Below are 25,506 nucleotides of genomic sequence, written 5' to 3'. Positions count from 1 at the left end.
CCTCCTCCTTGGACACACAAGCCCCACAACCACATCAAGGTAGCGCCTCACTGGGCACATTATTATTATTATTATTATTATTATTATTATTATTATTACTACTACTACTACTACCATCATCATCATCATCATCATCATCATCATCATCACCAGTTTGGTGTAGTGGTTGCATCAGGCTAGAAACCAGGAGACCATGAATTCTAGTCCCGCCTTAGGTACAAAGTCAGCCGAGTGACCTTGGGCCAGTCCCTCTCTGTCAGCCCTAGGAAGAAGAAGGCAAGGGCAAACCACTTCTGAAATCTTGCCACGAAAACTGCAGGGACTTGTCCAGGCAGTCATCAGGAGTCAACATTGACTTGAAAGCACCAAAACAAAACAAAACAAAAAACAAGAAAAAAATCCCCAATGAGAGTGCCTTTGCACATGGAGACATTTGAAAAGAGTTCATGGAAGAACGAGACATGATCACAGCAAGTATGCATCAATCTCTCTTTCTCTCTCTCTCTTTCCACCCTTCCCATGACCTTGTCAACAATCTAAAAAGCTATGTATTTGAGAACTGATCCCTGATTTAGGGATCAACCTCTTGATTCCTGAATCTATCTCTCCCCTTCTCTGCCTTCCCTACCAAGTTGTTACATGAGCAAGCACCAAAATCCCTTTTTGGCAGACAGCATCACTCTTTCCAGTAGCCTGAGCTCCGCAGCTCCATATTAGAAGCAAAGCTCGGGAGAGGATTTCAAATCAGAATCTGTCCCATGTTGAGAGAATTAAAAAAGAAAAGAAAAATCCCACCCTGAATTTCCTGATTCCAAGCCAGGTTCAGGGTCAGCATAAATTGGAATATACCTCTGACAGTTTCTCTTTGCTCCTGCAATAAATTCACTCCTGCGAGTGAATGAGTTTTCCTGTGTTTTGATAAGGATACAGGACCTTCTCACCCAAGTATCGCATGAGAATTGTTACAGCTTTTTGGCCAGATGCTAATCCAGATGCTGAATTAGGTTCAGAAACTCACCATGGGGCAACTGATAAAACATATGTTGTACCATCATGACACAAACTCCATCCCTTTTATACTTGCATTGCAACATCCAATGGAAATGCAGAAGAGGCAGAGTTTGCCTTGTGACATCATGACATATGTTTTGTTACTTTGGCATAATCTCAGCTTGCTACAGATGCTCCTACATGAGGATGCTTACATGGTATGCAGTTTCATGCTACTTCATCATTTTTCAAGAACAGTATGCTGTAGCAGCAAATATGGGTAAAATCCAAACTTGTTTGCTTGGTAAAGAGTCACACAGTCCCCAGATACCAAAGTTAGACCCTTTTCCACTGTTTAATTGACCCTTGAATCATCAGAAAACAATACTGAGAGGAAACTTGCTTTTCTCGTCTGCTGATCCTTATTGCAGATAAATTGCCTTGATATACATATAACTTAACACTAGCCCACTAAGGACAATTTAAGTCTCTCTCACTCGTGGGCTGTGTTATGGGGACACAACAGAAAAAGAATGTTGCCAAGGTTGAATGTGTCATGGTTAAATGCAAGTGGGAGGAAGGCCCTTAGCTCACAGTTTCAAAACATCATCTTGTTCATCATATGACTCTGCTGCCATTTCAATCAGCGACCTTCGTTTTAGTACCATAAAGCTCAACGTTTTACTATCTGCCATCAAAGGTGTCACACATGGGTGTGTGTAAAGTGTCCTCTTCATTAAGGGCAGACCCCTATGTCAGCCATTTGACTGTGGGTAGGTCAGGTCTATATGATAAATACGCTGCATGAAGAATAAAGTTATGTGTTCTCATTTAATCTCATCTTCGCTGCAATTATCCAGTTGAGTAGAACCTGCAGTTATGGATTGCATAGAATTTTATGGCAGAAAACTGTCCATGTTCAAGCCTTTGGATGTGTATGTGTGTGTGTGTGTGTATACCCACACACATGTATCCAATGTACTTCTATTTTCTGGCACTAATTACTCATGGTATGATTAATGCTACTAGCTAGCTTTGTTCCTCTGCTTCTGTGATAATTTTAATTAATCCAATTTAGAAAAGAAAAGGATTTGGACTGTTTTTGGCTGTTTCAATATCCCTTTCTGAAGGGTGAACAAAGGGTAACAACAGACCAATTAGGGCTATGTTTGCACGGCATTCCTTATGGAAACCTAGTCTGTTTGTTATTATTGCAAGTAATGATTCATTCGACAGAAGTTTTTTTCAAAACAATCCGCCTTAAGTTTCATAGCTGCACCAAGATCTTTGCAGTTGCATAAAGTTTCAGTTTTGTGGAATCACCTGTACAGCCATTCCTGTCTTCTATAATACTTTCCACCAGTATACTAGTTTAAGGTACTAGGAGAATTGAAGGAAGAGCTATGCAAATGAAGAGGTGGAGCAAGGCTGGTAGAACACCTTGGAATGCTTACCACTAAATTGAATTCTCTTTCAATTCAATACATTTTTAAGAGAAGTAATTGATAAGATGACTCTTTGAAGAGGGCAGCAACAACCCTAAAAACAGGGTGGCAATTAAAAACCTATCCCAACTCCAGCTAATAATTTACAAGGGGTAAGTAGGATAAGCCATTCAAGCTCAGATGCTATTAGGCCCAGCCCAAGAACAACGATGAAACAGTCCAGTTGAGTAAAGTTCCTTTATTGGCTTACACCTTATAGACAGAATCTTGCCAGACTAAATCTATACTACTGCAACTAGTGGATATACCCTGTGAGATTCTAGGGAGTGGCTATCCTGAATCTCCTTCTCTTCTCACACTCCCCCTGCGGACTGTGTTTCCTCTTGCCTCTTTCCCCCTCCTGGAATGCACCCCCTCCTTCCTGATAGCCTTGATCTCCCTCATCACCCTCCTCTTCATAGACACATTCCATCACATCTAGGTTCATACAACACACTAAACCTAAATCCAAATTTACAGAACACAACTGTGGTATATACATGGCATGCTATGCTCAAAGAAAGAAGGCATATAATGGCTTAATACGATTGTCCGGTTTACAGAAAGTGCTGAGATAATGGCTGGGTTCCCACAACACATTGTACCATAACCTATCCATCCCCACTGTAGCTTAGTCTATAACTGCAGTTCAGGATTTTGCTAATCTGACTTTAAAGTTTAGCATATTGTATGAACCCTCTCAAAGAGCTTTAAACCAAGTAGTATGTGTTGATGGTGGGACTTATTTATAGATTGTTGGATGATAAATGATGGATCAGGAAGGAGTTGCAATCAGGCTCCTTTTCCCTCTGAAATACATCTGTAATATAGAAGGATGTAATCATTTGGATGCAGAATTCTTTATAATCTACATATGCAGATGGTCCTAGAATAGGACACACTGGATCCAGCTTGTAGGTGACTTTAGTCCTTGAGCCATTGTTTTGTAATTGGCTGTGACTGCTGGAATGTTCTAAGAAACAACAACAACCCCCTGAAGAAATCCTGCTGGCCTAAAATCTGAAATGATTTGTATCCATTAGCAAACTTGAAGACATGGCTGTTCCCTTGGATGCTGGGGCTACGATATTAGAAAAGCTTGTCCCCTGAGATGTAATATATGTTGGCATGCCATGATTGTGTGTTTGGTGGTTGGGTTTTCTGTTGATTTTTTGCTCTGTTTCTGTTTTTTATTTTTGCACACCACCCAGAATTACATTTTTGCAAGTTGGGTGGCCATATAAATCCTTTAAATAAATAAACTACTCTAAATGTATAGCCTATTTCCTTCATCCTAAAGAATTTCATAACCTAGTTCTCATACAACAGTAAACCATAAGCCCATGTACCCATTCCTTGATGTCACCAGGCCCTTTGCTCCCTTGGTGAATGAGCCTCAACATTTATTTAGACGTATGCCCATATATTCCAAAAAAGACAAGGCAGCAGATGGTTGAGAATATTCTACAGGAGTGGGCTAGAAGGAGGAGCAAGGAGCAACCTTATTAGTTTACCTTCTGTTAACAGAAGCTTGGACATACAAGTAGACAGCAATTTTGTGCATAGGATAACCACCACCAGGAAGAACAACCAAGACCTTTTTCCCAAATTCCAAAGATGCTCTCCAGGCCTAAAGACTTGCTTATCCATGCTATAGGTATGGATGAACCAAGAAGGTGATTGTTGTATGTGAGCCAGGCGAAGGAAAGTACTGTGGCAGATCTTGCTTACACAATCATTCTCCCTGCCATTCATCCATGCACTGAATCCTGTTCTGAATGTCTTCTGGAGAAATAAGAACTGTCTGGTGATCATACCAGCTATATAATCCCCACATGCTAAACCGAATAGCCCCAGAGTCACCATTCTATATCTGGTTTGCATTTAACATGTTGTATGAATCCAGCTCATGGGATAAATTCAACAAGCCATGTTTAAGCAAGCCATGCCTTTCTGTCATGGGAAATCCAAGTCTTTCACACACGGCAAGGAACTCTTCAGAGTTTAAAGGTCAGTCATCATTCAGCCCAAACTTCTGTAATTGACTACAACTCGGATTGCCTAATCACAGCCCTCTGAGAAGGTTCATCTCTTTAAGACAAATGTCATTCAAGATTATCTTTTCAATCAGAATCCTCAGAAGAAACGCCAGTTTGTTTAATAGAGACAGTTAATCTGACGGGAGCAGAGTCAAGTTTTGGCAAAGAGCTGTGGTTGAGATTCTTGGCCCACAGCCGCCAAACAGTAGGAGGTGTGTGTGGTGTAAAAACTGACATACCTTTCCCTTATTAACTGCCAGGTGAGCACACCTACCTGGGTCATACTGCAGAATATTAAACCAGGATATTTATAAAATTAAGATGTATTGCTCCTTTAGCCATGAGTTGACGTGGACTTCCAGTGTCTTCCAGCTATTTTACTATTTGAATTTTTAGGATTAGCCTTAATTAACATCAAATATGTAAATGAAGTAAAATAGTTCTAAACAATTGTTTGCACACTGTCAGGATTTCAGGACAAGGACATGCATTGGCATTAGCCTGCAATCGCATCCTCGTGTTATGACGTGCCTCTAAGGTGTTGTCTTGGTTGTGCTTTAAGAGCTGACAGCCTGCTTAGCATGGATTTGGGGATTTTAAAGAAATTTTGATTAAGCAACTTTTGAGACAGAGCTACATATCCAAAACAAGTGAGCCCTCTTCCTTTCCCTAAGAAATATTTTATTTCATGAAGGCAAAGTTTTTTGCAGTAATTTCCTAGACAATCTTTTTATATCTATGGAGAGGGAAATGGTAAATAGGTGAAGAACATTTCTGTACCTTAAGGGGAAAACCAATTTTCCATTAAAGACAGCACAGAAATAATAATCTGCCACCTAGTAGCAGTGACATCAAGTGTAACTCAAACAGCTTCACCAGGGACTAGTGAGGGGCAACATTCTTGAGAAGGAAACTAAGTTTTGGAATTGCGAGTCCTTTGGGTCAAAGACTATTGGCTTATCTTCTGCTCAGTTGAGAGTACACAACTGAAAATGCATATTCAGAAGGAGGTTCCATTGAGTTCAATGGGGTTTTGCTTACTGGGTTATCCAGCACATGCAATACAAGAAAAATAAGCTATCTGAACAATTGCTGATGCAAGAGTTCAAGCTGTTAACAATAGGGAGGAAATCCGAGATAAAAAGAGAATGTTTTCAGCTTGAGTAAGTCTATTGTCTAGTTTTTAGGTTTTTTTCTGAGCCTAAAATTAGCAGCATTTTAGAACTTTATCCAATTTTTTAAAAATTAACAATTCTTTTAAAAAATTACAACTACAAAAGTAAGTGAAAAATATAACATCTTTAGAACATATGAGACAGCTAAAACTAACCTAATTGTAACACATTAACAAGTATAATGCCATTAATGACAGCCTGCATGTTTCTGTAGAAAAACAATTTCTTAAATTGTTTCTTGTATATAACACGAAAGGTATTTTCTATGAATTCCCATACTCCAGGGCAGGTTGTGGTGTATTGTAGGTGGGACTATAATGATCTAGGTTAGGTTTGAAGACTATAGTCCTTTGGACTTTAGAATCCAAGAATACAGTGTCAGGAGAGGAAAGGGAGCAATGATAAATAATATTCAAAGTTCCAACAAAAGATTGTTCAACCCATCCTAAGAAAAGATATTTTACAGTGCTTGGAAACTTCTCTTGCCATTATTGTTTCCTTCCCAACCTGGTTGGGAAGCCCTCCAGATGTGTGGCCTTCAGCAAAGTCTACATATCTGGAGGGCACATAGGTCTACTAAAAAAAAAAAGGCTGCATGTGGTTCCACTAGTACAATAGCTTGAACAACAGCTTTCCTTTGCGGGGTGAAGCATCTGGTTTTAAAGAAAATACAGAGAACAAAACCAGTTTCAGTGAATGTACTAAGGAAAGTGTGAGCTTGGGGCAGGAACATATACTGGATGGTGAACCTTCTACCCAGGTGAGCCTTATTTTGGCCAAAATAGAAATATTTAAGCTGGAGCCCCAGCTATAGGCAACATCTGTAGCAGTAAAAGACTTTTCTGGAAAGAAGGGTTCCTCCGCAAGAAAGTGGTGGTGATAAGGAGTCCTGCAAAAATCAAGCAAGCTGGACAAATATGGAGGATATTACTGGTGATGGTGTTTTCTGTTACTCATCTTTCCATTGCATTGAAGCCTCTTTCACTGCCCATAGTCTACAAGATTCCAATGCAGGGAGTTTCCTTGGGACTGAATAGAAGTACAGAAAACCAGGGAAGTTGCAGACCACTGGAGAAAGAATTATGATAATAAAAGGCAAGAGACTTGCACACCTTTCTTGATTATCTTTTACCAAAATAAGTACAAGAACATATACTCTCCCAAGAGTTTCTCTGAAATTTTCTTCCCCTTCGATTTTTCAAAACAAATTCTCCATGACATTAAATGAAAAAAGAGAAATACAGAATTGTTCTGCCTAGTCCTACATCCTGGTTTATTACAATTCAGCATCTTCTCCTGAAATTATAAGGTCTTTTCAACTGGCTGGTTGCAGCAATACTTCCTGGCTGCTCCACCCTCTTGATCATCTCTCATGATGGCTGTAATGTTGGTTTAATCCTCCCAGCTCTGCAGCTGGCCAGCAGCCCCAGAGCGTAACATCCCATAAAGTAATAGTAGAGAAGCTCCACTCAGCCCATTGCAGGATTTTAAATAAGGCTTGGAAATGCATCCAATCTGGTGAAACAGCTGCAAATGGTGAAATATCCTTCACCACCTAAAGCAGTTTCTCTATCCTGACAACCTCCAATTGCATTGAGACCATCCTAAATTTCAAACTAGAAAGCTTTTAAAGCCCTTTAAAGCTTGTTCCTGTAATTTCATCTTGATATAACTAAGTCCCATGAATTTGGGGTAGATCCATTCTCTTAGAACCAATGCAGCTGTTGTAGCAGCTTAAACCAACATAGGTAATCTGTGGCCCTCCAGATGTTGCTAAAGTACAGCCTGCAGCATTCACAGGGAGCATTTCCAATAATAAGGGATCCTGGGAATTGTGGTTCAATAGCTGGTTGTAAAAAAAGAAGTATCCAAGATGAAGCGAAGAGTATATTTGTTGGACATTTGTTGGGGCTATTTTATTATGTGTTGTATTGATGCCTTTAACTCAGATCAAAGTCTCACTTTAAGATAACATGGCTTGAGTCTTTGACATACATTACTTTGTGATAATTGGCCCATTGAAAGGTTTATAACAATAGTTGATGGCAAGGTTTCAAAGAACCAGACATCCTCTTTCTAGCATTAACTGAGACTTTGGCCTTGTATTTCTACAGAAGCAAATTGTGATGTTACAGGTGGAAACATAGTTTGCTATTTGTTCAAAGCAATAAACTTTTTAAAAAATCATAGTGGAATACTGTACAAGAACACTTCCTTGACATGCAAAAATTCCCGTGTTCAGTCCCTGGTATTTTTAGCAGGAGATTTGTGTTCCCTACTTTGGGAAGGAGTGAAAAATCAGAGCAAATAGAACAGGGCTTAATTGCTCCAGAAGAAATGGGTGGGGAAAATGGAAGGATTCCAATGGAAATCCCATCTGAAAACTGGCATTTTGATCAAGTTGGTTTGTTAGATTTATAGTCACTTTTTCTCCAAAATGCTTTACGTATTGTATCATTCAAGGACTTTGTTGGAGATAAATGAAAGCCAGTAAAGACGGGGATGTATATTTCTTTGGTAATTGCCTATTTGCATGACAGCAAATATTTTTTGTCTAAAAATGCATTTTGGGGTTGGGAAGAGAAAGAAAGAAAGCAATAACACCTGCTAAACTTGATCACTTGGTATCTCTGTCAAAATTGCTAGAGGTAGTGATGAAAAGACTTGTCCGAAAAGAAATAGATGAAATAGACATTATCTTTACCAAATCAGTAATGAAGCCGCTAGGTTTTTGATGCCAAAAATACATGATGTTAAGAATTGAGAAGTAGGCTTTATGCTTTAATTCAGAAGGACAACCTGACTCTCCAGAACTTCATGATCCCCCCAAAGCCTTAGGTGTAGCCCCAGATATTCTTCAGAAGTTGCCACCAAATTAGAAATGTTAATATATTAAATAGGGAAATTATTAAATACCTAAGAAGTAATAAACTGAACTGTATTTAATGCATTTAACGTTAATGAGCTAAATGAATGAATGTAAATTAATTCAATGAATTGCATTAAATATAATTCAATCAATCCAGTTTTTGTGTCCTATCTATTCTTTGTAGTGGTCCAGTGAACAAGTTATGCCACTGAGCCCACCCCCTGTCCCTATTGTGCACTCCTATCCTAAGTTCTCATTAAGGAATTTTTCAATGGAAAAGTTGGAAAAGTTTGAGACCATGACAAGTTTCCTCCTACTATAGACAGTGTTGGGGTAGATAAACTAATGGTCCCACTATGGTGTAATGCAGAGTTCTTCAACCTTGGCAACTTGAAGATGTGTGGACTTTAACTCCCAGAATTCCCCAGCCAGCCTTTCTGGCTGGGGAATTCTGGGAGTTGTAGTCCACACATCTTCAAGTTGTCAAAGTTGAGGAACCCCGGTGTAATGTTCCCATTGTATGGTCTTGTTGAAGCAACAGAAAGCACAGAGCTCAGGAAGGCAAAAAGAGAGGTATAATTGGGAGGCAGACCTGAAACTCTTCTAATTCCCTTGCTGAAGTGCCGATAAAATTCTCTTCTCAAATAACATTTTCAGAGCTGTGGTGCCGTCTTGAATGGCAACCGTTCCCTAGTCTCCCTGGTCTTATTCTGTTTTCCTAAGCATCCATTAATATTGAGAAATAGAGTTGGCTAGAACTGCTGGGTAACCCCATGAACTAATGAAGTAAACATTTGCCATCGCCGAGACATGGAAGCAGGCCAGCCCTCCCCAGCGTACACCTGCAGAAACCTGTGATTCACCTCTGAGTCATCTGACAAACCTTTCCTGGGTAAAGGCAGAAGCGGTGCTGGGAACTAGCTGTGCTGCCAATAATGTCTTTCTCCTTTGGAGTAATGACACGAACAAGGCTTCCAAACAGCTCTCGGAAAAGAGAACCCGGGGTGGGAGGCCATGGAGGATCCATGTGATGCTGTCTGACTTGCTAACGAAATGCATTAAGCAAGGCATTGCATGTTTTACAGGCTTAAGTCTGATTAGACAATGAAAATATGTAGGTAAATTGGTCAGGGATTTTTAAAAAGTAGAAGATCAAAGCCTGATAGGAAGAGGAAGATGAGATGAGATAAATAAAACACTTCAAGCTAACCAAGTGAATAAGTGCTTCTCCCTCCAGCCAAAATGATTCATTAAAATTAAGTATAATAGCATAAAATAAAATAGCACAACAAAAAAAATACAGCAAAACCAAATAAAATAAAATAAACAGCGGGGATTCAGCAAATGGGATTGAGCCAGACCCAGAAGTCTTTGCAGAGTTATTTTTCATCATACCCTTGCCTGCAGAATGGAAAGTAATTGGTGATTCTATTGGCTTGAGGAAATATTCTTTTGAAATGAGAGGAAGTGGTCAATAAGCAGGGTTGTTCCTGTCCTTAGATAGAGTGATGCAGCTACTTCAGGAAGCAGATATTAAGATGTGGCATTATGGTATTTGAAGGAGACTGCCATGGACAATGCAACTTGCCTTCCACCTTCACCAGCATTGAAGAAATATTCCATGTATAGGATCTGATTAGATTGGCAACTGAAGAGAGCACCATTCTACTAGAGCAGTGTTGTCCAAACTTGGCCAGTTTAAGATGAGTGGACTTCAACTCCCAGAATTCCCCAGCCAGCCATGCTGGCTGCGGAATTCTGGGAGTTTAAGTCCACCCATCTTAAAGTGGCCAAGTTTGGACAACACTGTACTAGAGGAATAGCTTTGGATTAAAATGCACATGTAGTACCCTACATGTATACAGTACCCTCTTAAGGGTACTCTGAAGTCCACCCATCTTAAGGTGGCCAAGTTTGGACAACACTGTACTAGAGGAATAGCTTTGGATTAAAATGCACATGTAGTACCTTACATGTATACAGAGTGGGGAAAATGCCTTCCAATTTAACAGTGCTGGGTAGACCCAGTGACAGCCAGTCCATTGGAGAGATGACCGTACAATGGAAAATACCTCCATGACCATCTTGCTAATATGTGGAGGGGAAGAAATCTCCTCCAATGCTTCATGGAAACTGCACTGAAATTCTCATCTCTTTTGAAAGAAAAAAAGAGCCATTTCTCTTCTTTCGTATACACAACATTAATATTGTATGGATTATTTACATGACATAATTAACCTAAAAGGGGGTTTAACTCATTCGGGGACTACACAATACTGTGAACCATAAACCTAGCAAATGGATTAACATGTTAACCCATAAAGAATCCTAACCAAGCTTACCATGTTGTGTGACTATATATGCTAGATTGTTCTCTTTATTTATTTATGGGGTCTATCCTCCCCTTAGTCTTTAATAGACTTTAGGCAGTTACAAATAAATAATGTGTAAACACATGCATTAAAAATAGCATAAGCATGTAGTATATATACTTTAGGTGCATGTGTGAGTGCACGGAGGCACATGTTTTATACTATATGAACCCCACGCATATAATGGATGCTGTTATGTCCAGCTGAACCTTGAATGGTTTCTGGTTTGCAATTGGACATCATAAAAGAGAAACAAATTGTGTTCTGCATGAATTTACAACTTCACATGTTATTCACTGGCTCACAAGGCAACAATTTTGAGAGTCACAATCCAGTTTTTACTCACACGCATATTGCAGCCATGACATGACTGAGCAGTTCTCCAAAGGACAAAAAAAGAGCATTCATCATCCAAAAATGAAGGTCCAGATAGGACAGAGATTTGTACTAAATTTGGAGATCAGGAGAGAGGCAAATTTAGAAATAACCACTGTAATTTAAATACAAATTTAATTTACACCCAGAGTCATGTCAAAGTGAGATGGGTGGCTATATGAATCAAATGAATGAATGAATGAATGAATGAATGAATGAATGAATGAATGAATGAGCAATTCTTCTCACCAAATGAAAAAATCCTCATCTTTAAAGTGGATTTAGACTAAAGAGACCCTTCGACAGAAGTTACTTTAGAAGATTTTCTCCAGCAAAGATATATACACACCCTCAAACTGAGGTGATAGAATTAAGGACTGGGAATGAGAATGTACTTTGATTCTTCCTTCATGAAACATCCACCTGCTTGGGTTTTTTTAAAAAAAAAATCATCTTTCTCAGGGTCAGAGAAAGAATTAAGTTAAAATTTTATCTGCAAAGGTTTGTTTGTTTTGTTCTCCATAGGGGGAACAGGTTCCAAAGTTCATATGAACAGAAACAGTTCCTAATTTTAGCATTACATAGAACAGTTCTTACTTGCAAATCAAAGCCATCATAGATACTACTGTCACCACCATATATCTGAAATAGGTTACATAACTGGAATCATGGCCTCACACACACACACACACTTTAATTAAGCTTCAGTAGTGCAAGGACTATTGAATTTATTAATCCAGTTTTAACAACTCACATGGGGAAAGCATTATTCAGTTATATGCCTTTGTTTGCTGGAGTTAAAATAAGATGTACTAAAAGGACCACTGTGTGTGCAGGGGAAGTCAGATAAAACAATTTTTTATAACAGACCATTTTCCTATGGATTTTGAAATGTGAGGAGTTAAACTGAAGACAAAAAGACTGTTTATCTATAGTCTTGATTAATTAGAAGAGGACTGTAGATATTGTTCTCTAAAAGAAACTTAAAAGTTGGCCATTTAGAGCAGTTAAATTAAAACCATTGTGTTTAAATTACATTGACTCTGTCAAATCCTGCATCATATAGAGGAAGCAAGCAAAGATAGGACGTATTTTCTGTGATCTTTTCTTAAGATTTAGAACTTCTTCTAGGATTTCTTTTGTTATAGTAAAGACAATGATCCATTGTGTACTTCTGTTACTAATGATTCTGTAAAGATTGTCTGCTCTAAAAGATAATTAGAAAGGGTGAAATTTAATTCCATTAAACAGTACTTGGTTGTAACATAATGAAATTTCATGGCAAAATGGCGAGCTTACTTTAGAGTCAGTACTTAGAGCTTTCATGTGGACCAAACAACTAAAGATGTAAACTTCTCCACCTTGACCCCACTCTTCTTATGATTAATTGTATTGGTAGTGGGGTTTCCCCCTTTTTCTTTTAAACCAACTAGAGGAAAGCACATTAGGATTATGAGAAAGTTTCTCAGGAAAAAAAAACCACCCCATTTTATAACTTTTCAAGAAAGTCTACCTAAGAGAAAATCTGTTGGAGATCTATTTGGTCAGAAATGGTCCATGGCTATATTGGGAATATGCTATTGTACAATCCTAAGTGTTAAAATAGAAACAGGTAGTGGTTAATTTTTATTTCAGGGGAAAGAAGATTCAAAGGGAATTAAAGTACTTCTAGAAGATAGTAGCTGTAAATGCAGTAAGGCACATCTTTCCCTCAAAAGATCAGTGTTAGCTGTCCCAAAATAAGAATAAATATGTGAAAACTCCGATTAAACAGAGGAAGGCCTTTTCTTTCAGAAACAGCTGCAGATTACTAACTCCTAAACATTTTCATTTATAAGGGAATATAACATTATTCTAGAGATGTAATTTGAACCTCACCCAGTCAAAAAACACACAAAAAATGTCTCATCTCCCAAGTGTAAAATTCTGTGGACTGGACCAGATTTTGTGTGGAATAATGAGAGCCACACTCCAGAAGGGAACCAGGCCATGACCTGATTTTGTGGGGACACTTTGTGGGGGGTATTTAAGGGTAAAACAGGTCTAAGCCTCACAGGCTTAAGATACTGGTTTTGCCCCTTAATACACTCAAAATTTTAAAATTTTGGACCCACGCACACTTCAGAGCTATTCATGGGCAGGGGTGTGCACAAAAGGGATTGTGGCAGGCTATTTGAAAGTATCATTGATGCACTTTTTGCACCCATATCTTAGGAGACTGAGGTTGTGTTATATATGTGCTCTTGACATGTTCATTGAAGATGCTCATTCCAATTAAATTAGATTCTGGAGGCTCATGAGAAAATAACACTGTATCTTAGGATATAAGACAAGAATGAATAGCTCCAGAATTTGGACTGGACTAGGAGTTAGGCACAGTAAACCCATTCCCTCCTGGAATTTCTCATCCAGCTATGAATGTACAGCCCACTGTGAGAAGAACAGCCACATCTTGTCTAGGATGGGAAAGACAGAAGTGTGGGATAGATTGACACTTCAACGAGAGTATGATCCTCATTGTAAGGGACAATAAAGGTTCCTACCTATGAGCAGACATGGATAGTAGTGAAAGTTATTGGGTATTGTCATTCAGTTGCATTTAGAGGGGCACAGATTCCTGATCCCTGCCTACAGAAACACCAAGTTAATAATTTTGACTTTTCTATATGTCAGCCACAGATCTAAGTCCAAATTAGAGAGGACAGTGTATAAGATGCTGCTGAGGATATGGACAATATAAATAGCACCCTCCTCCAATTCTATATGTCTACTTACCTCATGATATCACAAAATACCAGGTTCCCTACCACTCTTCCTGTAAAGAAGAATCAAGGGAAGTTCCCTATTTCCTTTCTTCCATTATTTGTATCCCTGATAAAGGAATATCAGAGAAATACAGAACTGATTGGGGCTATTCAGAAATCAAAAGGGAGAGAAAACCCTGCCCATTGTCCTTACTCTTTTTTTAATAGTTTTTATTTAAAGATTTTACATGGATAATAAATACTTTCAAAGAAAAGAAAAATATTATAGTAAAGTAAATGTGAAAAAGAAAAATGGAAAGGAAAGGAGAAAGGAGAAAGGAGAAAGAAGAACAGAAAAGAACAGAAAATATGAAACATATACAAGAAGAGGTTTCCAATGTTCCTCTAGGCAGTTAGACATACAATTCTAATCAAACCTCTCTCTAAGATTTAATCATAATTCCCTTCTTTCTATAACGCATTCTTTCTAATCATCAAAACCATAAGTCACAAAATCATTTTCTTTCTTATGCAAAAAGTGTATAAAGAGTTTCCAGTCATTGGTGAATGTCAATAATGTCCTTTCTGTAATCAAAGAAATCAGTTTGTCCATCTCAGCAAGTTCTGTCAATTTCACCAATCAATCCTCCATGGTGGGTAATGCCGACTCTTTCCATCTCCCTTTGTCTTTACTCCTGAAACTGATGCTTCCATGAGCCTCACTTGTTCTGCCAAACTTTTTTGTATAACTCAGAAACAGAATGCATGTTTTAATGCAGGACATTCCAAGTTCAACTAACCATGTTTCCAGTTTAAAACAGCTAAAGGATAAGGTTGCAGTTCATGGGAAAGACTCTTTGTTGGGGAACCCTGAAAAGGTCCTGTAGACATAGCAGAGAGCATTGGACTAGGTGGCCACCAATGGTAGATAGGGGGCATTTTTCCCAGAATGCCCCTCAAAGTAATGTAAGATCATTCCAGGTAGGTTATGGGAATTAAACAGGATGGTTAGAAGCAGAGGAGACCTAGAGGAGAGCTGGTATGTATTCTGCCTTTATCCTTTTACTTACGCCATATGTAAAATGGCTAAAATGCCCCCTGCTATAAAATGGGGTTATGAAACTGATTTTTTATTATTGACATGGTAGCTGGTTTCACACAGCACACTTAACTCTAAAAAGGATTAACAAAACATAATTACAAGCAGTACCATTTTACTGTAACCTAGCATGTTGTATACATCCAGGGGATGTAAATTCATGTAATTAGCATATATTTACATGTGCAGAAGAGATAAGAAAGTAACAAGAAACAATAAAAAGCATGCAAAAGGTAGAAACTAACATAAATTAATTCAGCAAACATGAGGAACTCAAAAAAGGTGGTCATTCGCATATGTCACTTCCATTTATCTCATCACCCATACCAAGATATCATATCTGTCTATAGAGTGGATGGACAAATTTCTCCATATCAATCTTTTACAGTTTCTAATTTTGGCATATATATTGTGTTCAGTTGTAATACTTCAGTTTTTTTTAAAACAGCCTACATTTTAATGCTTATTTTTCCAAACCATTGTATTTTTGTTCGCAATTTTTTCTAATGTAGTTTTTACAATTAATGTCCCTATACAGAATACAAGTTATATACGATTTTCATGAATGCAAGCCTATTTATATGGAAATACGAATAATAGTAATAGTGGTACGCTGCCTTGCAAAATTTGGAGACGTGAAAAACTAAGTTTTGGGTTGTGCAAAAATCAGGAGTTCAATATGTCTGCAAACGAAGGAAAGTTAAACCAATCTGTCCCCCATTTCTACTCTACAATAGCCATTTCTAAACTAACTTGGTAGAGATGATGGGGATGAGGATGAGGATTATGGTGACCACACATCACAGTTGTTCTACTTAAAAGAATTTAGAGCAGGGAACAGAATAATAATGATAAAAATATATACAATGAAATAATTACAGTATAAAATTTCATGTGCAGTGATTTAAAACATTCTATCTACGCTAAGAACATTAATGAACACAATAGAGTTTGGTTTGGTAGGATATTGGTTCTGAGCTAATATTTATCTTGCAAACTCCTGAATCAACAAACATGTCTTAAACCAGGGCTTCAAATGAGTCATCGTGGGGGCCACTGTATTTCTCCCAGGAGAGAGTTCTATAATGTCTTTTAAAGCTCAGAAAGCCAGGGAAACTCCATTGCTAGATCATCAGCACTTGGGGTAGATTCTAATTTTTATCCTACATTTTTAGATCGCCACCAATGGTTCTGTTAGGGTTCAAGCTATGGCAAACCTAGACAGCATATTAAAAAGCAGAGACATCACCTTGCTAACAAAGATCCGCATAGTCAAAGCTATGGTTTTTCCAGTAGTAATGTATGGCTGTGAGAGCTGGACCATAAAGAAGGCTGAGCACCGAAGAATTGATGCCTTTGAACTGTGGTGCTGGAGAAGACTCTTAAGAGTCCCCTGGACTGCTAGGAGGTCAAACCAGTCAATCTTAAAGGAAATCAACCCTGACTGCTCATTGGAAGGATTGATAATGAAGCTCAAGCTCAGATACTTTGGTCACCTAATGCAAAGAGAGGACTCTTTGGAAAAGACCCTGATGCTGGGAAAGATGGAAGGCAAAAGGAGAAGAGGACGGCAGAGGATGAGATGGTTAGAGAGCATCACTGAAGCAATGAGCATGAAACTGAGCCAACTCAGGGAGGCAGTGAAGGACAGGAAGGCCTGGCGCGATATGGTTCATGGGGTCACAAAGAGTCGGATACAAGGGCCATGCTGGCTTGGTATTCCAAAGCGACATTCCATCACATGGGAAAGGCACCAGATTGAGAAAGATTGCCTTATCCCTAATTCAGTGTTAGGAATTAACTTTGTTGCTACAGCCATTTGCAGGCAAGACAAAACAAACAAGCGAGCAAGCAAAGCACTCCTTGTGTATCTTTACATCTTCATTGCATCTGAGGTGGCAGGAAACCTAATTAAAAATACTTACATGGAACAGCTTTTATTTGTAAGAAATCAAATTTGTTAGTGGTGAAACGGGTCAATTTTCTAATCAGTCAGGATTTGAAATTCACCCTCCATCAATTAAAATTTACTTGTAAAGTAGGGAGGGGAGAATGGGATAGTGTCCTCTTTGGACGATTAGTCTTTATCGTTTAATTTGTTGAGAGTTTAAAATTACAGTAATTGTCCTGAAATCACTGGCATTATTTGACACTGCAACAACAGAGCACTGGAAATGAGTGACAAATGCACAAAAGACTTTTGTTACCTTTGTTTGTCTGAATAAATCTCAACAAGTATTGTGGGGATTTAAATTTTATAGCATATTTAGAATGTCATTAGATGGTCAAGCCTGTTGACTTTTAGCTACATTTCATGATAATGAAAAACTGTAATAGCAGACTCTCAGTGGTGTGACTCACCAACAATCCATATGCAAAATTATAACTTCCAAATATGAAATTGGAGTAAACAAGATATTTCCCCAGTTTAAAAAAAAAAAGCTTTTTTTCACTTCAACATTGTAGCCCTCAAGAACCATCTTCATTTGTGATAAAAATATATTTATAAGATATTTATTTATATAGGTCACATACACACACACACACACTATCACCTTGCTTGGTTAACTGGAATTTCTTTTGCCTGTGACCTCCAATGAAGTGGATGGGTGTTTGGGATTCGGTTGTCTATAAATGTGATAGATGATAGATAGAGAGACAGACAGGCAGATAGATGATAGAGAGAGATGATAGATAGATAGATAGATAGACAGACAGACAGACAGACAGACAGACAGATAGATAGATAGATAGATAGATAGATAGATAGATAGATAGATAGATAGATAGATAGATAGACAGACAGAGACAGAGACAGAGACAGAGACAGAGACAGAGACAGAGACAGAGACAGAGACAGAGACAGAGACAGACAGATGACAGAGAGAGAGATGATGGATGGATGGAGAGATAGAGATAGAGATAGAGATAGAGATAGAGATAGAGATAGAGATAGAGATAGAGACAGATGATAGATAGATAGATAGATAGATAGATAGATAGATAGATAGATAGATAGATAGATAGATAGACAGACAGACAGACAGACAGACAGACAGACAGACAGACAGACAAGAGATAGTGATAGAGATAAGGTGATAGATCATATTTAACTCCAGAAAGGCAATGTAAGATGCCACAGTTACCTGGGAAAAAAGATATTAAACATTTAATTACATCAAAATTGAATTTTTTGCTGCTAGGTTCATGATCATCAGACTAAAGTGATCTGAATAACCAGGATTTGTTTTATTTACAGAGACGCACCTTAGGCATCTCTCTGCCCCATGCCTATTTTCATTCCTTGTGCAAGACTAGTACATACTATACTTTTTAAGCCTGAACAATTTCTTTAGGACCATGGGAAGATGGCATAGTGAATAGAGAGGAGGGAAATCCCATTGCATGAGGTTCAGACACTGAATGAGTTAAAGGAAATCATGGGCCTGTAAATCCAACTACTGTATATGAAGCCCACAAAAATCAGACTCTGAAGGCACTGTTGGGGTAGCCATATTGGAACTCCCCCCTTTCTTAGAACCTGATCCAGAGGTTGACCAGTGGGAGGAGCCCATCTGTAATCTATGGGCTCTGTCCATCTTGGCTGTTGATTTCCCCTTCACCCCCTCCCTCTTGCTAACGATCTCCCTCTGGACTGCCATGAGTTCCCATTACTTTTTTCAAGGAATGGTGTTGGCTGGAGATCTCATTACTGAATTATCTGTGGCTATATTGCATTGATGACTGTTTAAGGTGAAAGATAAATTTAGCTTTGACCAGATCATGCCTGCTCCAGATTGTAAAGTTTTGGGGTTCTTCCTCATGTCCACATTAACATGCTCTCCTTCAGTCCTGGAAGGGTCAGGAAAAGTATATTGGCATAAATTGCTTCGCCTCAACTGCTGAGTCCTATTCAGTCTCAGGGATGAGGCCAGGAGGTGGTGCTGTCCTGACAGTTTTGATGGAGGACCAGTTAAGGAAAGTGATGGTGGATTTCCCTGGCTTCATTTCTCCACCTACCACATTGTCAGTAAAGCATCTTAGATTGTGTCCATGAAAAACATATTGATGAATTTTAAAGCAAACATATTCAGTATCCTTGGCTTTCTCCATCTCCTATCCCCCCCCCCCACTAAAACCGCCATTAATTAAAGACTTGTTTTGATTTATATATCTATACATACATTTCTAGGTGGTATGGATTGCAACCAACTAGATGACTTCTTCTGCTGTGGCACCTGCTGTTTGAAATGCCTTGCTGGCAAAAAAGCTAAGCTGTCTTTCCCTTCTCCATATTTAGGAAGCCTGATCACAGGTTTTACAACCTGACTGCATTACCTGAGACAACTCACTGTATGGTCTGTTCTGTTGTCTTTGTTCTTGTTCTACCATCCAGTTATAGAATTTTGTTAGAACTTCTTCCTATTTCATTGTAAGTCATTTTTGGCAAGGAAATAATGCATCATTTGTAAGCGATGACTAACAAACAAACAAGAGAAATTCAAGGGGGCATCTGAATGGGTGTATCCTCCTGATCAAACAGGATTATGTAGCTATTCCATCTCTTTCTCTTAATATATTTCTGTGTGAGTGCAGGTGTGTGGTACAAAAAAGGATAGAACTGGAAAAATCAACAACACAGGAGGGTGCACATAGAAATATAACAACAATAACTGGAGGATATTTCAACCGCCGATAAAAAATTGTAGTTGTATATGTTGAAATATGGAGGTCGAATCTGTATCCCATGTTCTGTTAAAATGTCAGCTCTATACACAATGGCAATTAAAACTTATACCCCCAATTGCAAAATTCAATTTTCCTCATGACAAGGAGATCCCTGATTTCCTTCTAAGTGATCGATTTCTACATATATCAAGGGCGGTGGCAAATTTTTTACCTGTATCTTTAGCCTATAGAAATTTGATGGGTGCCTTCCTAACAGCTTTGATTGTTTTTGGCTTTTATGAAACCTCTCTATATGAGTTTTTTATCTGCTGTATATGTTTTAATCTTTGTTGGTTTAGTCTTGGGCCATACATTAATTCAACAAAATTCAAAAAAATAACATACCATTCCCCCCAAAAATCAATGAATAAAACAGAGCAATTGTAAAGCAAAAGTTATACCTGCAAGCATCTCAAGAATATGCTTGAGAACCTTTCCCTCAAATTAATCTCAGATCTAATCAAGGCAGATAATTTGTGAGAGGAAGAGAAGGTCAATGCTTTGTTATCCAGCAATGCTCGCTTGATGATATAAATGAAAAAGCAGTGTGTTATTGCAAATGTTAGCCATGTTGGAAGATGAATTCTGGGAGAATTTCCTTACATCTTGTTGATTTTCTTTTCTTTTCCTTTTTTTTAGGATTTTAGAGATTGTTATTGTTGTTGAAAGGCATACTTACATGCTTAATGTCTCTGCTATGAAAGATCTGAGTCAAGAACAGCACTAGCTTCTTTTGAAAATAGGTGTACTGTATGTTATCCATCTGATAGGATCAATCAACTTCTCAAAGCCTAAGATGCATTGTTATATTTTGAAGACCAAAGGAATTTATTCCATTCAAAGAACAAAAGAGGGAAGCAATGTTTTACTTTGTCTTGTCTTTATCTAGGTTTGCTCTAGTTTGCTTCCGTTTGTGGAGGAAAGAGCCAATTTGCACAGTATTTCTTCTAGGAATATTATGAGGTAGGACAGCTGCACAGCCTTCTCTGTTCTCCTCATAAGAATGGGGAGAATGGCAATAAAATTCCTGGAAACTTTGTAGGAAATAGGCAGCATGAGAACCCATCATCTTGGGAGGCTGAGACTACTGCCTCTCCCAGGGCTGTCATGGAGGCAACTTCAAAGTGGGATGTCTAGGTGGCACTTCTTGCTGTGAATAACTGCCCTGCTGTGTAAAGCTTGGGATTATTTATTTTTTTTAATCCAGTGGAGTCCAGAAATGTTCCTTGGTTGTCCTGCCTTAACAATATCCAGTGGAGGCTGTGGAAGCATCAGTTCCAACCTCTTGGTCACACAGGAGCCACTCAGACGTTTTCCTATTCCAGACCAAAAGTTTTAATGGCCTTTCGCCTTCTTTGGGTTCTCTGGGTTCTTCTGGGCCAGTAGATAATAAAACAGGGATGGATCTCTGTTGGACCCATTTCTCCATAAAAAGATTTTCAGAAACATGTTACATATCCAGAAGAATACAATGAAAAGATGGTCCCTGTTACTACTATACTACTATCCCAGATACTACTTTTCCTGTTAATATATGTACTCAGCTATAATCATTCAATGATGGCTATCTCAGTTTTCCACTACATACTATCAATACCATTTTTTTTCCTTCTAGTCCTTTTGTTTCTTTATAGGGGGAAAGGAAAGGAAAGGAAAGGAAAGGAAAGGAAAGGAAAGGAAAGGAAAGGAAAGGAAAGGAAAGGAAAGGAAAGGAAAGGAAAGGAAAGGAAAGGAAAGGAAAGGAAAGGAAAGGAAAGGAAAGGAAAGGAAAGGAAAGACTTCAGTCTGTGCTAAGACATTAACCCAGTATCAGTTCTGCATGGGATGTCCTACTGTTTGCCTGAATCTTGTCCCATTTACATTCTTTTGTGGGTAGCTGAGAAATGTAATGTTTGCCAAATATGACAAGCTGAAGAATATTTGAATGCTATGAACTGACTTGTGTGTGTGTGTGTGTGTGACTTCAAGTCATTGTTGACTCCTGGCGACTGCCTGGACAAGTCCCTGCAGTTTTCCTGGCAAGGTTTTTCGGAAGTGATTTGCCATTGCCTCCTTCCCCGGGCTAAGAGAGAGTGACTGGCCCAAGGTCACGCAGCTGGTTTTGTATCTAAGGCGCGACTAGAACTCTCAGACTCCCAGTTTCTAGCCTGGTGGCTTAATCACTACACCAAATGGGCTTGTTGTTATATTTCACCATAACGTTGAGCCACCTGATAACGTTTTCCATTTTAATATTTGTACAATTTCTTTTCTATACCAGAGATGAAATCAGTGCATTCGCGTTTGTTTGTTTTTTCTAACATTATTAAAATATTAGAAAAAGCAACAAAAGCTATAAAAATAATGATGCTTTCTATTAGCCCTGGCTAATGAGTTTAAAGTAGACTGTGACCATTTTAAAATCACTTCACTCACAAGGGTTGGGGGAGAAATTTGTTTAGCTTCTTTCAATGCCAACTTAACTAAAATGTTGAAACAATACATGAACCAAAATGGTTTTCTAAATTTTGCAATACAGTTTGCCAATCAAAAATAAAAATAAAATAAAATAGGGAAATGTACATTATGTATACATTTAAGAAATTAATATATCAAAAGCATTATATAAGAGGAAAAAGCTATATAAATAAGCAAGAATGCAAACAAAATTGTGCATGCTTGAAGGAGTATACATAAGCATACATAGAAAATTTGATATCATTTTTAAAAAAATGTTCAAACTAGTATAGGAACACAAGGAGCCAAATTTATAGTGGGAAAATAAGAAAATGAATAAAACTGAAACTGATAAATTCACTTGTTGCTCACCTGATATTTCAAAGCACCATTCTTCCTCAAACTGTGTAATCAACTTCCCAAATATTTGGTTAAATCATTGCTTCATACATGCTCTACCTATAAATGTCAATAGAGAATTATTCATAAACTAGATGTGGACAGGTTTTTAATTAAAGCTACATCAAACTGTTTTAAAGCTCTCACACAGGACAACTTTAAAGTCATATGACAAGTGAAAAGTTGGCCAAAATCTTACAATTATTATTTTTTAAAAAACCCTGTCAATTAAAAGACAAGAATAGATGTTATCATTTGATATAATGTAGCCAAGACTAGAGTATTCAGGTAATGCTTTTAAAAGATACCAAAGGCATAATTCAAAACATAAGTCTAAACATCATTCATATTCATCGGAATTCTCCATTTTTTTCAGCAGATTCCCCTTCACTTTCCTGTTTCATTAGTATGACATAAGTATGCATTGCCCTGGTGTTAAAAACATCGACAAAGGACCCTGTGCTGCAGCTCACCTCATTGAAAAAATACGCAATGGTCAGCAGTGGCAAGAACCAGTGAAAACAGCTCCACTTTAATTAATTCTAAATGGTGCTTTTCAGCATGTCCAAAGCTCAGCTTGTTGAAGTGGAAAGGGGGTGAATAGCACCTCTCTAATCTGGCCAATCTCATTTCAGAGGCTGACATCAGTGCCCTGGAACGCAGAGGTGGAGTTGCCAAGAGTTGGTGGGGTGGGGGTAGAATCACAGGCAATGGGAAGACCTCGTCGCCTGCTGCCATAGAATAATAATTAAAGATGGTCCAGGAGCTGGACCGAGGATGAAGAGAAAGCTTCAAAAATCTTCTACCAGTCTGGAACCATGTCCTGCCCTTCCCTGTTTGTTTGCTGCTACCCTCTCCAGCACGTTTCCAGAGCTTTAATGCTTCAGTCCTCACACTGTTTCCCAATTACTTTATGGATGCAGTTGAAGGCTTCTAAAGCATTATAGTTGGTATTTGCATACCAAACACAGTGAGTTAAAATAGCAATCCTGAGGATTGTGATAGATGCAGTCTTTTATAGCATAAAGTTTTCAATCAATCTGCTTCTATTCCCTGAGGTTTCAAAGCTGAATTAACTTGTCTAACCACACAACCCAACTTTTCATACTCCGTTGGCCATTCACCTGTTCTCCAAGTTAAAAGGAAGTTGACAGGAAAACCAAGATTTGATTCAAACTTGGGAAGGCTGCTGGACTTCAACATTATTACTCCTCTGCTCCCAGGGGACTTCATCTCCAACTAATCATAACAATTTGAAAGCATGAAAAAAAGATTTAACCAATCCTCAATCTATGTTAGAATTTCAGCTCCCCGAGTTCCTCAAATTTGGCTGCATTCTTTGGCTTCCTTGAGGCTATCAAATCAACATCCATAGTTGAAGGACAGCTCCTGCCACTGGGACTCGTCTCTTTTCCCCAGGAGCATTCATTCCTTGCTTTTTGATGGTCTGAAAAAGATTAGTGAGATCTCCAAACATGCAAGCAAGCAAAAGAACATGTGTACTGACTATATGTACTCTTAATAGTACATGAAAGTATGCTCAACAGGAATTAAACTTGTGAGTTGCTAGCTGCCTTGAGTGCCCTCTAGGAGAAAAGCAGAATAAATTATTGCTGTTACTATTACTAGCATTATCATTATTGTTTTCTATTTTCCTATGTTTTGTATTTTTGTTCAGGCGCAACAGCCTGGGTGTCATATATACACAAAGGGCAGAAATATTACCAAGCACTAGATTAAGCATACAGAAGTAAGGGATAAAAATCTCCGCTATATTGCCATCCAGTTATATCAACTGACAACATAAATAGATTTGCCTTTTGTTTAACTGCTAAGTTGCAGTATATTTAAGATGTTAATTAAAACCTTCAGAGAATGAAGAGGGGGGAATAAATCTTAAATGCTTATGCAATTTTTTTATTTTTTTTTTACTGTATGTAAGAATACAAAAACATTTTATGCTGGCCTTTCTCAGCCACATGGTCAGGCTGGGTGGGGCTTCTGAGCATGGTAGAGCTATCATATCTAGAAGGTACCAGATTATGAAAGGCTGATCTATACACAAATATACAGCATGATCCAAAGCTTCTTTGGAGATTATCAAAGCAACCAGTTTCACTCTGGAAATGATTCAGAACACCCTGGCTTTGCTGTCTGTTTTGCAAAATCAGTTTTCTTCCAGAATTGTTAGGTTCAAAATTAGAGTTACTCAGCCTATTCTATATGGTCTGATAGATCAAAAATACTTGTCAGTACAGTAAGTCTAGCTCTGGGTATGTGGAGGCCTTTTGCACTGATTACCAGGTCATCTGTTTTGCTCGTTATTTATTAAAAGCTACTATGCCACCCCCCCCCAGATATGTCAAAGACTGCTTCTTTGCTTTCTGTTATTAAGCTGTGGTCCCTCAACCAGCTCAATGACATGCTTGGGCAATAAAATGGTCTTTCCCTGTGCCACCGTTAGTAGGATTAGTGTTGGAATAGGTAGCTTTGCACAACAGAAAGGCTGCATGTTGGAGAAGCAATAAAGTTATTAGAATTATGTTTGTTGAGCAAACTCTGAAATTTGGTTGCATGAAAGAACAAAACAAAAGATAATCCTTATTCAGAAGTAACATTGTGGTGGGAAAGTCTAAGTTACCTAGTTTAGAGCTGGCATGGTACAACTTCCATTACTGGAGGTAGAGAAAGAGAGTGAAAGAAAGAGAGAAGGGTCATCAACACATGCCTGTTGATGGGCTTCTCTCCTGCCTGGCCAACATGCAGTGTATTTTTATGCCTCCTTGGTCCTTTACT

The sequence above is a fragment of the Python bivittatus genome, unplaced genomic scaffold (assembly GCF_059951505.1).
Source record: "Python bivittatus isolate LINGU-HERP-01145 unplaced genomic scaffold, Pbiv_v1 ctg000980_np1212, whole genome shotgun sequence".
NCBI lineage: Eukaryota > Metazoa > Chordata > Lepidosauria > Squamata > Pythonidae > Python > Python bivittatus.
Note: the sequence above shows the minus strand (reverse complement) of the source record.